The sequence below is a fragment of the Zeugodacus cucurbitae genome, chromosome X (assembly GCF_028554725.1).
Source record: "Zeugodacus cucurbitae isolate PBARC_wt_2022May chromosome X, idZeuCucr1.2, whole genome shotgun sequence".
NCBI lineage: Eukaryota > Metazoa > Arthropoda > Insecta > Diptera > Tephritidae > Zeugodacus > Zeugodacus cucurbitae.
In genome coordinates, this window is record NC_071672.1 from 197,934 (window position 1) to 212,500 (window position 14,567).

General features: G+C 42.9%; 1 non-coding gene across 1 annotated transcript; it reads right to left on the minus strand.

Moving 5' to 3' along the window:
* Positions 1–4,677: 4,677 nt before the first annotated feature.
* Positions 4,678–4,856, minus strand: LOC128923227 (5.8S ribosomal RNA). Its single transcript, XR_008472228.1, has one exon. It is a non-coding gene; the product is annotated as a 5.8S ribosomal RNA (ribosomal RNA).
* Between the last annotated feature and the right edge of the window lie 9,711 nt (positions 4,857–14,567).

Genomic DNA, 14,567 nt, shown 5'->3' on the forward strand with positions numbered 1-14,567 from the left:
CGATTCAGTCGGAACAAAAAATCGCATTGGCACTTGCTTCTTCCGGAATTGCATCTACATTACTTAATGGCGGCCGCACAGCACATTCCGCCTTGAAATTGCCATTGAACATGCAAGCAATTGAAACACCAACATGCAATATTTCAAGTATTTCTGGAATGGCTAAAGTCTTGCAACAAACATCCATTATTTTATGGGACGAATGTCCAATGGCCCATAAAAAATCTTTGGAAGCCTTAAATCGAACATTACAAGATTTGAGACGGAGTTTACAGCTGTTTGGCGGTGCATTAATATTGTTATCTGGTGATTTTCGTCAAACGTTGCCTGTTATTCCGAGATCAAAACCAGCTGATGAAATTAATGCATGTTTGAAAAGTTCATTTTTGTGGGCACACGTACAAATGCTTTCGTTGACGACCAATATACGTGTGCGTCTTCAAAATGATTCTTCAGCACGTGAGTTTTCAAAGCAATTGCTGAAGATTGGCGATGGAAAAATGGCAAGTGATCAAAATGGGTTTATCACGTTACCGAATAATTTTTCAATAATTGTATCATCAAAAGAAGAACTCATTAATAGCGTTTTTCCAAATATTGCTCAAAATTATAATAACCATGATTGGTTACGAGAACGTGCAATTTTAGCACCAAAAAATGTCAATGTCAATGAAATCAAATTCCACATCCAGGAAAAATTGTCAGGTAATTCGGAAACGTATAAATCCATTGATACTGCTATGAATGATGAAGACGCAGTCAATTATCCGGTTGAATTTATAAATTCTTTGGGACCACCAGGCATGCCACCGCACAATTTGAATTTGAAAGTTGGTTCATCGATTATACTTCTTCGAAATCTTAATACACCGAAACTTTGTAATGGGACGAGACTTTCAGTGAAGAAATTGATGTCAAATTTAATTCAAGCAACAATTCTCACTGGCAAAGCAAAAGGCGAAATTGTACTAATACCGCGCATCCCATTAATAATAACGGACATGCCATTCGAATTTAAACGTCTTCAATTTCCTGTTCGGCTATCTTTTGCTATGACCGTCAACAAAGCCCAAGGGCAAACGCTCCAGGTGTGTGGAGTTAATTTAGAGGAAGCTTGCTTTTCTCACGGTCAACTGTACGTTTCATGTTTGAGAGTTGGAGCCACGAAAAATTTGTTTATTTATGCACCACAAAATAAAACAAAAAATGTTGTGTATACAATTGTATCAAATTGAACATTGCTTTTCTTTTTCATTATTGTGTTAAGAAATCAAATCTTTTAAGCAATAATTTTTTTGCGTAGAGAAACGCGCCGGGTAACGCTAGTATTATTGTAAAATTCAAAAGAATTTAAGCATTATATATGTAAAATCTATCAACACTTATCAAATCATCAGTATTTATTCTATGTTAATAAGCTAAAAGCAAATTAATTTGAATAAACTTAACACCAATGATCTTTTGATAAATATTTTATTATGTTAATAGATTACAATGTCCTTATATGAAAAAAATGCACACTATTACTATAATATTAAAAATATCACAGTTATAATGATGAATTTTTCATAATGGATATTCAGGTTCATCGGGCTTAACCTGCATCTCACATTTGCCATATAGACAAAGTGACTTAGTGCTGAACTATTTTCTTTTCGCTCGCCGCTACTAAGAAAATCCTTGTTAGTTTCTTTTCCTCCCCTCATTCTTCTTCTTCTTGACTGGCGTAGACACAGCTTACGCGGTTATAGCCGGGTCCAAAACAGCGCGCCACGCATCTCTCCTTCTGGCAGTTTGGCGCCAATTGGTTATTCCATGCGAAGCCAGGTCCCTCTCCACCTGGTCCTTCCATCGGAGTGGAGGTCTCTCTCTTCCTCTGCTTCCACCAGCGGGTACTGCATCGAATACTTTCAGAGCTGGAGCACCTTCATGCATTCGAACAACATGTCCTAGCCAGCGTAGCCGCTGTTTTTTTATTCGCTGGACTATGTCTATGTCGTCGAATAACACATACAGCTCATCGTTCCATCGTCTGCGGTATTCGCCGTTGCCAATTCTTAAGGGACCATAAATCTTCCGCAAAACCTTTCTCTCGAAAACTCCTAGTGCCGTCTCATCGGATGTTGACATCGTCCACGCTTTAGCACCGTAAAGTAGGACGGGAATGATGAGAGACTTGTAGAGTTTGGTTTTTGTTCGTCGAGAGAGGACTTTACTTTTCAATTGCCTACTTAGTCCATAGTAGCACCTGTTGGCAAGAGTGATTCTGCGTTGGATTTCCAGGCTGACATTGTTATTGCTGTTAATGCTGGTTCCCAGGTAGACGAAATTATCTACAACTTCAAAGTTATGACTGTCAACAGTGACGTGGGAGCCAAGACGCGAATGCGCTGACTGTTTGTTTGACGACAGGAGATATTTCGTCTTGTCCTCGTTCACCACCAGACCCATACGATTCGCTTCCTTATCCAGTCTGGAGAAAGCAGAACTAACGGCGCGGGTGTTGTTTCCAATGATATCGATATCATCGGCGTACGCCAGTAGCTGTACACTCTTATAGAAGATTGTACCTTCTCTGTTTAGCTCTGCAGCTCGTATTATTTTCTCCAGCATCAGGTTAAAGAAATCACACGAGAGTGAGTCACCTTGTCTGAAACCTCGTCTGGTATCGAACGGCTCGGAGAGGTCCTTCCCGATCCTGACGGAGCTTTTGGTGTTGCTCAACGTCAGCTTACACAGCCGTATTAGTTTTGCGGGGATACCAAATTCAGACATCGCGGCATAAAGGCAGCTCCTTTTCGTGCTGTCGAAAGCAGCTTTAAGGTCGACAAAGAGATGGTGTGTGTCGATCCTATTTTCACGTGAATATCTGGTCCGTTGTTGATTTTCCAGGTCTAAAGCCACACTGATAAGGTCCAATCAGTTTGTTGACGGTGGGCTTTAGTCTTTCACACAATACGCTCGACAGAACCTTATACGCGATGTTGAGGAGGCTTATCCCACGGTAATTGGCGCTAATTGTGGGGTCTCCCTTTTTGTGTATTGGGCAGAGTACACTGAGATTCCAATCGTCAGGCATGATTTCTTAAGACCATATTCTGCAAAGAAGCTGATGCAAGCACCTTGTCAGCTCTTCGCCGCCGTATTTGAATAGCTCGGCCGGTAATCCATCGTCACCCGCCGCCTTATTGTTCTTCAAGCGGGTAATTGCTATTCGAATTTCTTCTCGGTCGGGCAATGGAACATCTGCTCCATCGTCGTCGATTGGGGAATCGGGTTCGCCATCTCCTGGTGTTGTACTTTCACTGCCATTCAGCAGGCTGGAGAAGTGTTCCCTCCACAAACTCAGTATACTCTGGTCATCAATAACTAGATCACCTCTGGGCCTCCTACAGGAGTGCGCTCCGGTCTTGAAACCTTCAGTTAGTCGCCGGATCTTTTCGTAAAATTTTCGAGCATTACCCCTGTCGGCCAGCTTGTCCAGCTCTTCATACTCACGCATTTCGGCCTCTTTCTTTTTTGTCTGCAAATGCGTCTCGCTTCCCTCTTCAGCTCTCGGTATCTTTCCCATCCCGCTCGTGTTGCGGTCGATCGCAAATTTGCAATACAAACTAGCGACAATCATTCTACCGAACTCCCCCTCTATAGACACACACACCTGTTGTGACGAATCCAAGACTACACAATCATAGCCGGAATCATTCACAACTATTGCAGCATTAACCCCAAGGCTATCCGGTCGAACCCTTGAAGGAGAACCACTTTATGTAGCACCTTCCCGCCTCCAAAAGGAGTAGATAGGGACAGTAGGAATCTCGTTAATCCATTCATGCGCGTCACTAATTAGATGACGAGGCATTGGGCTACCTTAAGAGAGTCATAGTTACTCCCGCCGTTTACCCGCGCTTACTTGAATTTCTTCACTTTGACATTCAGAGCACTGGGCAGAAATCACATTGTGTCAACACCCGTTAGGCCATCACAATGCTTTGTTTTAATTAGACAGTCGGATTCCCCAAGTCCGTGCCAGTTCTGAATTGATTGTTAATTGATAATCGTTATAACTAAATAAGAATATATATCTTGCGATATAATTTTTATAAAATTTTAGCAAGAAAGTTCCACAATTGGCTACGTAACTACTATCCGGGGAACAAGAACCGAAATTCACTATTTACCATTTACCATTATTTATTTAAATTCAGGGGGTAGTCACATATGAGTTGAGGTTGTATAAAAATATTTATATTTATTTTATATTTTAGCTTTTTGCTATTTTAAAGAAACATACATAATTATTTCTTAACACCAATAATTTTCTTAATAATAAATATTCAATCTTTTCATCCCGCGTACTACTTCATTATAACAAAAATATTATTTTCTTGCTTTTTTACATGTAAGGCAATCCTAGAATAAAATAATATTTTGTGCTAGACGTTCCTCTAAATGTATATATTATTTGAATAATATTGAAATTTTATTGTTTTTGGGAATACTAAGATTCTTATTTATTATAAAATTTCGTTCAAATATGAGGTGTTCAAGAATATATTTTCTATATTTCTTTTTATGCTATTAATATTATGGATTGAAAAATACAATCCAGTAATATACCATGAGCTTAAATTCTTTTAATTGACTAAAAGAATAAGCAACTAATTTAGCATAGTCTTACAACCCTCAACCATATGTAGTCCAAGCAGCACTTTAAAATTAATTAAAGTACATAACAGCATGGACTGCAATATGCGTTCAAAATGTCGATGTTCATGTGTCCTGCAGTTCACACGATGACGCACAGTTAGCTGCGTTCTTCATCGACCCATGAGCCGAGTGATCCACCGCTTAGAGTGATCATTTTTTGTTTATTTTAATTTAACGTCAAGAGTTTTTAATTTATTGAAAGAATAACAATTATATTACATTTCGTTTTCGTATATTAGATAAATTATTTTAAAACATCTTTCAATAAATTGTAATTTTCAACCCAAACATTTACAAGTTGCGCATGTCTTAGTCCAACAAAAACAGTAATTCCTTTTTTATTACATTTTATTTAATTTCTATAAATTTTTAAGGAATTACACGTTAATGAGAACAAATTAACTTATCATTTATATTATTTTTATAAATAATAAGTTCAACTATATATGTTTAAAGGTTTGTTGCGTTCAAATACAATGTATGCGATATAATTTTCATTATACTACAATACAAGGAGTAAAAAAAAAGAAAAAAAGAAAAACATTCAAATAAATGAATGAAAAGAAAAAAAAGAAAATAATTTTTCTTTTTTATTCTTTTTTTGTTTGTTTGTTTGTTTTTTTATAATATTTACGGATAGGAACACAATAATGATCCTTCCGCAGGTTCACCTACGGAAACGTTGTTACGACTTTTACTTCCTCTAAATAATCAAGTTCGGTCAACTTTTGCGAAACAACCGTGAAACACAAGGCGTCACAGTGATCACGTCCGGAGACCTCACTAAATAATTCAATCGGTAGTAGCGACGGGCGGTGTGTACAAAGGGCAGGGACGTAATCAATGCGAGTTAATGACTCACACTTACTGGGAATTCCAAGTTCATGTGAACAGTTTCAGTTCACAATCCCAAGCATGAAAGTGGTTCAGCGGTTTACCCGGACCTCTCGGTCTAGGAAATACACGTTGATACTTTCATTGTAGCGCGCGTGCAGAACAGGACATCTAAGGGCATCACAGACCTGTTATTGCTCAATCTCGTTACTGCTAGACGCAATTTGTCCATTTAAGGAGCTAGTGTCCTTATAATGGGACAAACCAACAGTTACGGCTCCACTTATATAAACACATTCAAACACTTGCACATTCAAGATGAACTCATGAATGAAGGCTATATAAGCTTCAACACCATAATCCTGAAAGCATCTATTTAATATATTTGAGTCTCGTTCGTTATCGGAATTAACCAGACAAATCACTCCACGAACTAAGAACGGCCATGCACCACCACCCATAGATTCGAGAAAGAGCTATCAATCTGTCTTACACGCTTATGTTCGGACCTGGTAAGTTTTCCCGTGTTGAGTCAAATTAAGCCGCAGGCTCCACTCCTAGTGGTGCCCTTCCGTCAATTCCTTTAAGTTTCAGCTTTGCAACCATACTTCCCCCGGAGCCCAAAAGCTTTGGTTTCCCGGGAAGCGACTGAGAGAGCCATAGTAGTAGCTACACCCAATTACTAGCTGGCATCGTTTATGATTAGAACTAGGGCGGTATCTGATCGCCTTCGAACCTCTAACTTTCGTTCTTGATTAATGAAAACATCTTTGGCAAATGCTTTCGCTTAAGTTAGTCTTACGACGATCCAAGGATACTAATGCCCCCAAACTGCTTCTATTAATCATTACCTCTTGATCTAAAAACCAATGAAAGTAGAACAGAGGTCAGAGGTGTGGAAGATGCGTGGATGTATGTGCATAATGTTGTTAGGGAGAATGTCAACAAGTAAGTCCTCGGCATATTTGTTGACTTCAAGGGGGCATTCGATTATCTGATCTGGGATCGAGTGATAGAACGGTTAGAGGAACTTGGCTGTTCGGAAATTGGTCTCTGGCGAAGCTACTTTTCGGACAGAAAAGCCTCTATCGTTGGAATGAATGGGAGTGTGGAGATTGGAGTGGCTCGTGGCTGTCCACAGGGATCCATCTGTGGTCTATATATATGGAACCTCATGATGGACTCTCTGCTTGGGCAGCTCGAACCACTCTGTAAGTGTTGTGCGTATGCGGTCGACCTTCTTCTCCTTGTTGAAGGTCGTTCAAGGCGTGAGTTGGATCGGGTGGGAGGACAATTTTTAGAAATTGTCCACAACTGGGGGATAAGTGTGGGTGTAGACATCTCGAGGGACAAAACGGTGACAATGCTTTTAAAAGGCAGACTGTCACCGGGGCGTCCACCGGTTGTCCGAGTGAATGGGGTCGGCTTCAGGTATGTGACGCAAGTCAAGTACCTGGGTTTGACCATGAGTGAAAGAATGTGTTTTACTCCACACTTAGTGAATGTGAAGCGGCGGCTGCAGGCGATTGTTGGTAGTGTCAGGCGCGTTTTACAGAGTGATTGGGGTCTCGGGCGTCGTGCTGTTCGCTCCATATATCGAGGTTTGTTTGTGGCCTGTGCCACTTATGGATCTCCTATATGGTGGAAGGTGGCTACGATGGTTTCGGGTCGTCGAAAACTTCTTTCTATTCAGCGTTGTATGATGCTTGCCTGTTTGCCTGTATGTCGCACCGTTTCTACGGATGCGTTGCAGGTTTTATTGGGTGTGCCCCCTCTTGACCTGATTGTTTTACAGCGTGCTGTTTCTTTCAGGTTGAGGAGGGGTTTGAGTGTGTTATTGCTGCGGAATGAATGGATTTCTGACGATGATGTGGAGAGGTTGGGATATCTAGGAAGCAAGAGGCTTCTAGATGACAGGGTTAGGAGTAGGTGGCAAGACCGTTGGGATAATAGTCCTAACGGTCGTGTGACTTATGAGTACATTCGGGATGTTGGGTTTGTTGGGGAAAACCCAGATTTCAGATTCTGTCTGAGTCTGGGTTTCCTACTTACGAGGTATGGGCCTTTGAATGCTTTTTGCATCAGAGGCGCCTCTCTGATGGAATGGAATGTACGTGTGGGGCGCGTGTTGAGGATTGGGTGCATGTTATTGCTGAATGCCCGATGTACTCGGACATTAGGGACCTTGGGGGTATGGGGATTAGTTGGACTGATGGACGGTTAGATGTTAGTGGTGTGATCTCCACTAGTTGGGATGCTGAACGATTAGAATTATTTGGTGTGTTTGCGCGTGAGGTGTTTAAGCGGCGAAGACAAGTGTGTATTGGATGAGAGAATGGGGTCCAACCCCTGGTCACCAGTCCAGAGCAGTATGGAAGCTCAACTGGTAGTAGTTTCAACTACGAGGTCTGACCGGAGACTTAATTCTGGTACCACGGGGAGTAGGAGCCCTTGGAGTTCGCTCCAACCTACTCGTGCGGACTGGCCCCTCGGGGAGTATCGTGGTGGTTGTGGTTTAATACCCGAATGCAGGGAGAGTGATATTTGTCACTCAATGTGGAGTTGCATTGCAACCGGGTGCCGGACCCAGAGTACGGCAGAGGTTTTAGATAGGCCTCGAACCTCACCAAGGTGGTTAGTGTGTCCATTCCACACGCCAATTGGTACTGAATAATGCATTGCATTTTTCGGGGCGCTGATCATCGCATTGATTTGATCCGCTGTGCTTTTGAGCACCGTGAGGTAAGGCCGTCGTCGGCAGGTACTCACGTTAATATTGGCTTTAGATGTCCCTATCTACTCAGTTGTTTGTAGAACCTCGAAGTGAACGGACGTGTTTGCGCATCATTGCGAGTTTTTAAAAGCGATTTTAAAAGTGTTTTTCAGTATTCTGAAAGTGATAGAATTTTTCGGTTTTCGGTATTAAGTAGTGACAGTATAAACAGTAAGCAGGTACGTGAGGGATTATACACATCGTGTATATTCCCAAAAGTGTGTGCGGTTAGCGGCTTAAGCCATTAACTTAGTGTGGAATTTCCCAGCAGTGTGCGCAGTTAGCGGCATCGGCCATTAACAGACTATTGTGTACAGTGCAGGTAGTGGAAGTGCTGTGCTTTTGTTGTGTGTGAGTGTTGTGCGGCAGAAATGCCTCCACCACGGAGGAGAGGGGCAAAAGCCCCAGCGGAAAGTGAGGACTCCGGGCCTTCAATGGTCCAGGTGGAGTCATCGACGGACGAAGACGGAGTGGGGCAACCCTTGCGGCCCCCACCCAAGAGGAAGGCGCGATTGGGTTCGCCACCACAGGCGAACTCGGGCGAGAGCGGGACGGATGGGGTACTCCAGAAGCTGGATACGGTTGCAACCAAAGCAGCCGTAGGACTGAAGGCTGCGGCGAAGGACGGAGCCAATGGAGGCAGGAAAGGTTGCCTGGACAAGGTAGGAGGCAACAAGATGGGGGTCATGTTACGGCAATGAAAGCCGTAACAGCCCAGTTGAACGAAGTTGTGTTCGGGGCGAAAAGCCTCGAAGTCACAACAATGAAGGAACTCGTAGGGATCGCCTCTAAATATGAGGAGATTCTTATGAGTGTCCTAACAGAAAATGCTCACCTTCGTGGGCAAATTGAGGGTTTGAAGGGTGGTATTGGGACACCTTCCGTCCCTCGGAGAATAGCAGGGACGGCTGCTGCTCCTTCGGCGCCTGCCCCTCCGGCACCCGTGCTGGAGGCAATTGCGCCGACGATGCCGAAACCAGTGGAAACCTGGTCGGTAGTGGTGAGTAAGGCTCCTGTGACTTCCTCTAAGGAAGTAATCAAGAAGGTTGTTAAGGAGGTGGGCCCTTCTCTTGGAGTGCGCGTTCACGAAGTGAAGGCTATTAAGGGTGGTGGGGTGGTCATTCGTACCCCCTCGGTCTTGGAGAGGGAGAAAGTGGCGAGCAACGCCAAATTCGGTGAGGTAGGGTTGGACGTTAGCGTCAATAAAAAGTTGGGGCCCAGGGTAGTTGTACAGGGAGTACACACGGAGATATCCCATGAAGAATTCATGGAGGAGCTGTTTCGGCTGAACCTTCGGGAGTTCAGCCCCGAGTCCAAAAAGACTGACGTGAGGATGGTCAGTCGTCCCCGGAAGGTGGCGACTGATGGTAGGACAAATGTTGTCCTCGAGGGCACGGACAAACTAATGTCCACCCTTCTGGAGGCGGGTAGGTGCTACGTCAAGTGGTTCTCCTTCCGTGTTCGTGTGGATAGTCCCGTGACCGGCTGCTTCCGGTGTATGGGTTTTGATCACCGAGTGGCAGAATGCAGGGCCAAGTCCGATGTCTGTCGGAGGTGTGGTCAGGAAGGCCACAGGGCTGCCAGTTGCGTCAATGCCCCCCATTGTCGCAACTGTGCGTTTAAAGGAAGGCCAGCTGGACATCTCATGATGTCGGCTGCCTGTCCGATTTACTGTGGGGTCGTCGGACGTGCTCTCGCCAGACATTAATGGGTGAGATTTTTCAATTAAATTGCCAGGGTTCTTATGCTGTTATGTGCGAGTTAGGGAGTTGCATGATAGAGGGTGGGAACCATACGCCACCAATTTTGGAATGGTAAGTGGTTTTCCTGGGGGTTTTAGGGTCTTCGCGGACCTTGGGTGTAATGCTGCAATAGTTGTGACTGACCCAAGCTATGACTGCATAGTTTTGGATTCGTCACAAGAGGGTGTATGTGTTTCTGTAGAGGGGGGGTTCGGTAGGCTGATTGTTGCTAGTATGTATTGTAAGTTTAGGGAACCTATAGAGCCTTATCTGCGATACATGGTTCGGTAGGCTGATTGTTGCTAGTATGTATTGTAAGTTTAGGGAACCTATAGAGCCTTATCTGCGATACATGGATAACCTACTACTACTTGCGAGTGGTAGCCCATTTATCCTAGGGATGGATGCGAATGCCACGTCCTCGATGTGGTTTAGCAAGTTTTCTCGATGGGCGCACAGATATCGGAGCCACATTCGGGGTCGGGCATTAAGCGAATGGATGGCTGCTAACAGTCTCCACATCCTAAATGAGCCAAGCGTGTGGCACACATTTGATGGTCCTAGAGGGGGGAGTGACATTGACGTGTCCTTGATCAATGAGGCAGCAACTAGGGCGTTCAGTTTTAGGTGGGAGATTATGGGAGGGTGGGGATTGAGCGATCATAATTTGATTAAAATTATGGTTACTCCTAATTCCCCTCCCTCGACGTATGTAAGTCCATTGCGGCGATGGCGTACCTCTGGTATCGACCTGAACCAATATGGACAGTGTGTTAGGGAAGCGGTATTGGACATACCGCTCAGTGATTTTGAAAATCTGGGGGTGGACGAGCAAATTGCTCGGTTGTATGAATTGGTCTGGGGAGTGAACGATAGGTTGTTGAAGAAGTATAAAGATTTCAGGGTTAGGAAAATTAAGTGGTGGACGCAGGAATTAACCCTGAAGAGGAGAGCTGTCCGGCGATTGAGACGGAAGTTTCAACGCGCTCGGCGGTCAAACCCGGATAGGTTGGCCCAGATTAGGAACGATTTCAGTTGTGCGATGCATGAATATAAGGCCATGCTTATAAAAATCAAAGAAGAGGAGAGGAGGGGGTTCGTTAATGAGCATAGGGATGACCCCTGGGGTCAGGTCTTAAGGATTTGTAGGGGTTGTAGGAGGGAGGACATCACTTCTCTTCGTGTTGATGACACTGTGTTATCAACATGGAGTGAGTGTGCAGGGGTTCTGTTAGGAGCGTTCTTTCCTAGGGCTGAGGAGCTGGCACCTCTTGCACAAGAGGTACCGGTTCTTCCACTTGATCATGGGGAGTTGGGATATGCCTTTAGCCTGGTTAGGTCTAAACGGTCTCCAGGTCTTGATGGTTTGAACGGAGAGCTGTGCAAAAGCTTGTGGAAGTTCATTCCGGAATACTTGGAGGTCATTTACGATAAGTGCATTTGTGAGGGGTATTTTCCACGTGAGTGGAAAAGTGCTAGGGTTGTTCCTCCCCTGAAGTCACCTGATAAGATTAGGAGTGATCCACGATCTTATCGGGGCATCAGTCTTCTTCCAGTGCTGGGTAAAGTACTGGAGAGGGTTATGGTGGAACGGCTTCAGGAGCTAACGCGGGATCTGCGGTCGGATAGGCAGTACGGTTTCAGGAAAGGACGCAGAGTAGAGGATGCTTGGTTTTATGTCCAGAGGGCCGTTAGGGAGAATACCAACAAATATGTCCTCGGCATATTTGTTGACTTCAAGGGGGCATTTGACTTCCTAATCTGGAACCGGGTGATTCAACGATTGGAGGAACTTGGCTGTCCGGAAATTAGTCTCTGGCAGAGCTACTTTTCGGACAGAAAAGCCTCTATCGTAGGAATGAATGGTAGCGTGGATATTGGGGTAGAACGGGGCTGCCCACAGGGATCCATCTGTGGTCCATATATATGGAACCTGATGATGGACTCTCTGCTTGGCCAGCTTGAAGTACTTTGTAGTTCTTGTGCATATGCAGACGATCTACTTCTCCTAGTTGAAGGTCGTTCACGGTTGGAGTTAGAACGAAAGGGTGAACTATTGTTAAAAATTGTTCACAATTGGGGTATAGGTGTGGGGGTTGACGTATCGGTTGACAAGACGGTGACAATGCTCTTGAAAGGCATACTGTCATCGGCTCGTCCACCGATTGTCCGAATGAATGGGGTCAATATCAAGTATGTGACGCAAGTCAAATATCTGGGATTGACCATCGGCGAAGGGATGTGTTTCAACCCTCACTTGGTTTACGTGGAGGAGCGATTGTTAGGAATTGCCGGCAAGATCAAACGCGTGTTAAGGAGTGATTGGGGTCTCGGACGTCGTGCGGTTCGTACTATATATAGCGGCTTATTTGTGGCCTGTGCCACATATGGAGCCGCTATATGGTGGGAATTAGCATCAAAGGTCAGGGGTCGCCAAAAACTTCTTTCCATACAACGTTGTTTGATGCTTGCCTGTTTGCCTGTATGTCGCACAATTTCTACAGATGCGTTGCAGGTGTTGTTAGGTGCGCCTCCTCTTGTCCTGATTGTTATACAGCGTGCTGTTGCATTTAGGTTAAGAAGAGGCTTAAGTGTCTCATTGCTGTCAAATTGGGTTTCTGTTGAGGATGTTGCAAGGGAGGGCTATCTAAGGAGCAAAAGGCTTCTATATGATAGTGTTAGGAGTAAGTGGCAAGACCGTTGGGATAATAGCCCTAGCGGTCGGGTGACCTACGAGTACATTCGGGATGTTAGGTTTGTAGAGGAAAACCCAGACTTCAGATTCTGTATGAGTCTGGGTTTCTTGCTTACCGGGCATGGACCTTTGAATGCATTTTTGCATCAAATGAACCTTTCCGGAAGTCCGGAGTGTATATATGGGGCACACTCTGAGGACTGGATGCATATCATAGCGGAATGCCCGATGTACTCCGACATTAGGGATCTTGGGGGTATGGGGATTAGGTGGACTGATGGACAGCTAGATGTTAGTGGTGTGCTCTCGGATAGTCGGAATGCCGAACATTTAGGGTCGTTTAATAGGTTTGCACGTGTTTTGTTCAGTCGCCGTAGGCAATTAGTTGAAAATCGGGTGGAGGAGGTATAATTTTTATACTATCAACTTAAATGGTCACCAGTCCGGAGCAGTATGGTAGCTCAACTGGTAGTAGTTTCAACTACGAGGTCTGACCGGAGACTTAATTCTGGTACCACGGGGAGTAGAGCCCTTGGAGTTGGCTCCAACCTACTCATGCGGACTGGCCCCTCGGGGAGTATCGTGGTGGTTGTGGTTTAATACCCGAATGCGGGAAGAGTGTTTTGATCACTCAATGTGGAGTTGCACTGCAACCGGGTGCCGGACCCAAAGTACGGCAGAGGTTTTAGATAGGCCCCGAACCCCACCAAGGTGGTTAGTGTGTCAATTCCACACGCCAATTGGTACTGAATAATGCATTGCATTTTTCGGGGCGCTGATCATCGCATTGATTTGATCCGCTGTGCTTCGGAGCACCGTGAGATAAGGCCGTCATCGGCAGGTACTCACGCAAAAACACACCGGACGTTGTCCCTATCTGTAAAGAGCCGACACCACATGGTGATATATTTTCATATAAGTACTAAATAATTTTCATATATATATACTAATTGTATGAATTCATGCAAGTAAAAAATTTTCATATAAATACTAAATAATTTTCATATAGATACTAAGTTTATGAATTCATACAAGTAAAAAATTTTCATATAAATACTAAATAATTTTCATATAGATACTAAGTTTATGAATTCATACAAGTAAAAAATTTTCATATATATACTAAATAATTTTCATATAAATACTAAATAATTTTCGTATAGATACTAAGTTTATGAATTCATACAAGTAAATAATTTTCATATAAGTACTAACTAATTTTCATATAAATACTAATTGTATGAATTCATACAAGTAATTAATTTTCATACAAGTAAATAATTTTCATATAAGTACTAACTAATTTTCATATAAATACTAATTGTATGAATTCATACAAGTAATTAATTTTCATATAAATATACGCAATTTTCGTATAGATACTAAGTTTATGAATTCATACAAGTAAAAAATTTTCATATGAATACTAATTGTATGAATTCATGCAAGTAAATAATTTTCATAGAAATACTAAATAATTTTCATATAGGTACTAAGTTTATAAAATCATACAAGTAAAAAATTTTCAAATAAATACTAAATAATTTTCATATAAATACTAAATAATTTTCATATAGATACTAAGTTTATGAATCCATACAAGTAAATAATTTTCATATAAGTACTAATTAATTTTCATATAAATACTAATTGTATGAATTCATGCAAGTAATTAATTTTCATATAAATACTAATTACTTTTCATATAAATACTAATTAATTTCATATAAATACTACGTAATTTTCGTATAGATACTAAGTTTATGAATTCATACAAGTAATTAATTTTCATATAAGTACTAAGTGTATGAATTCA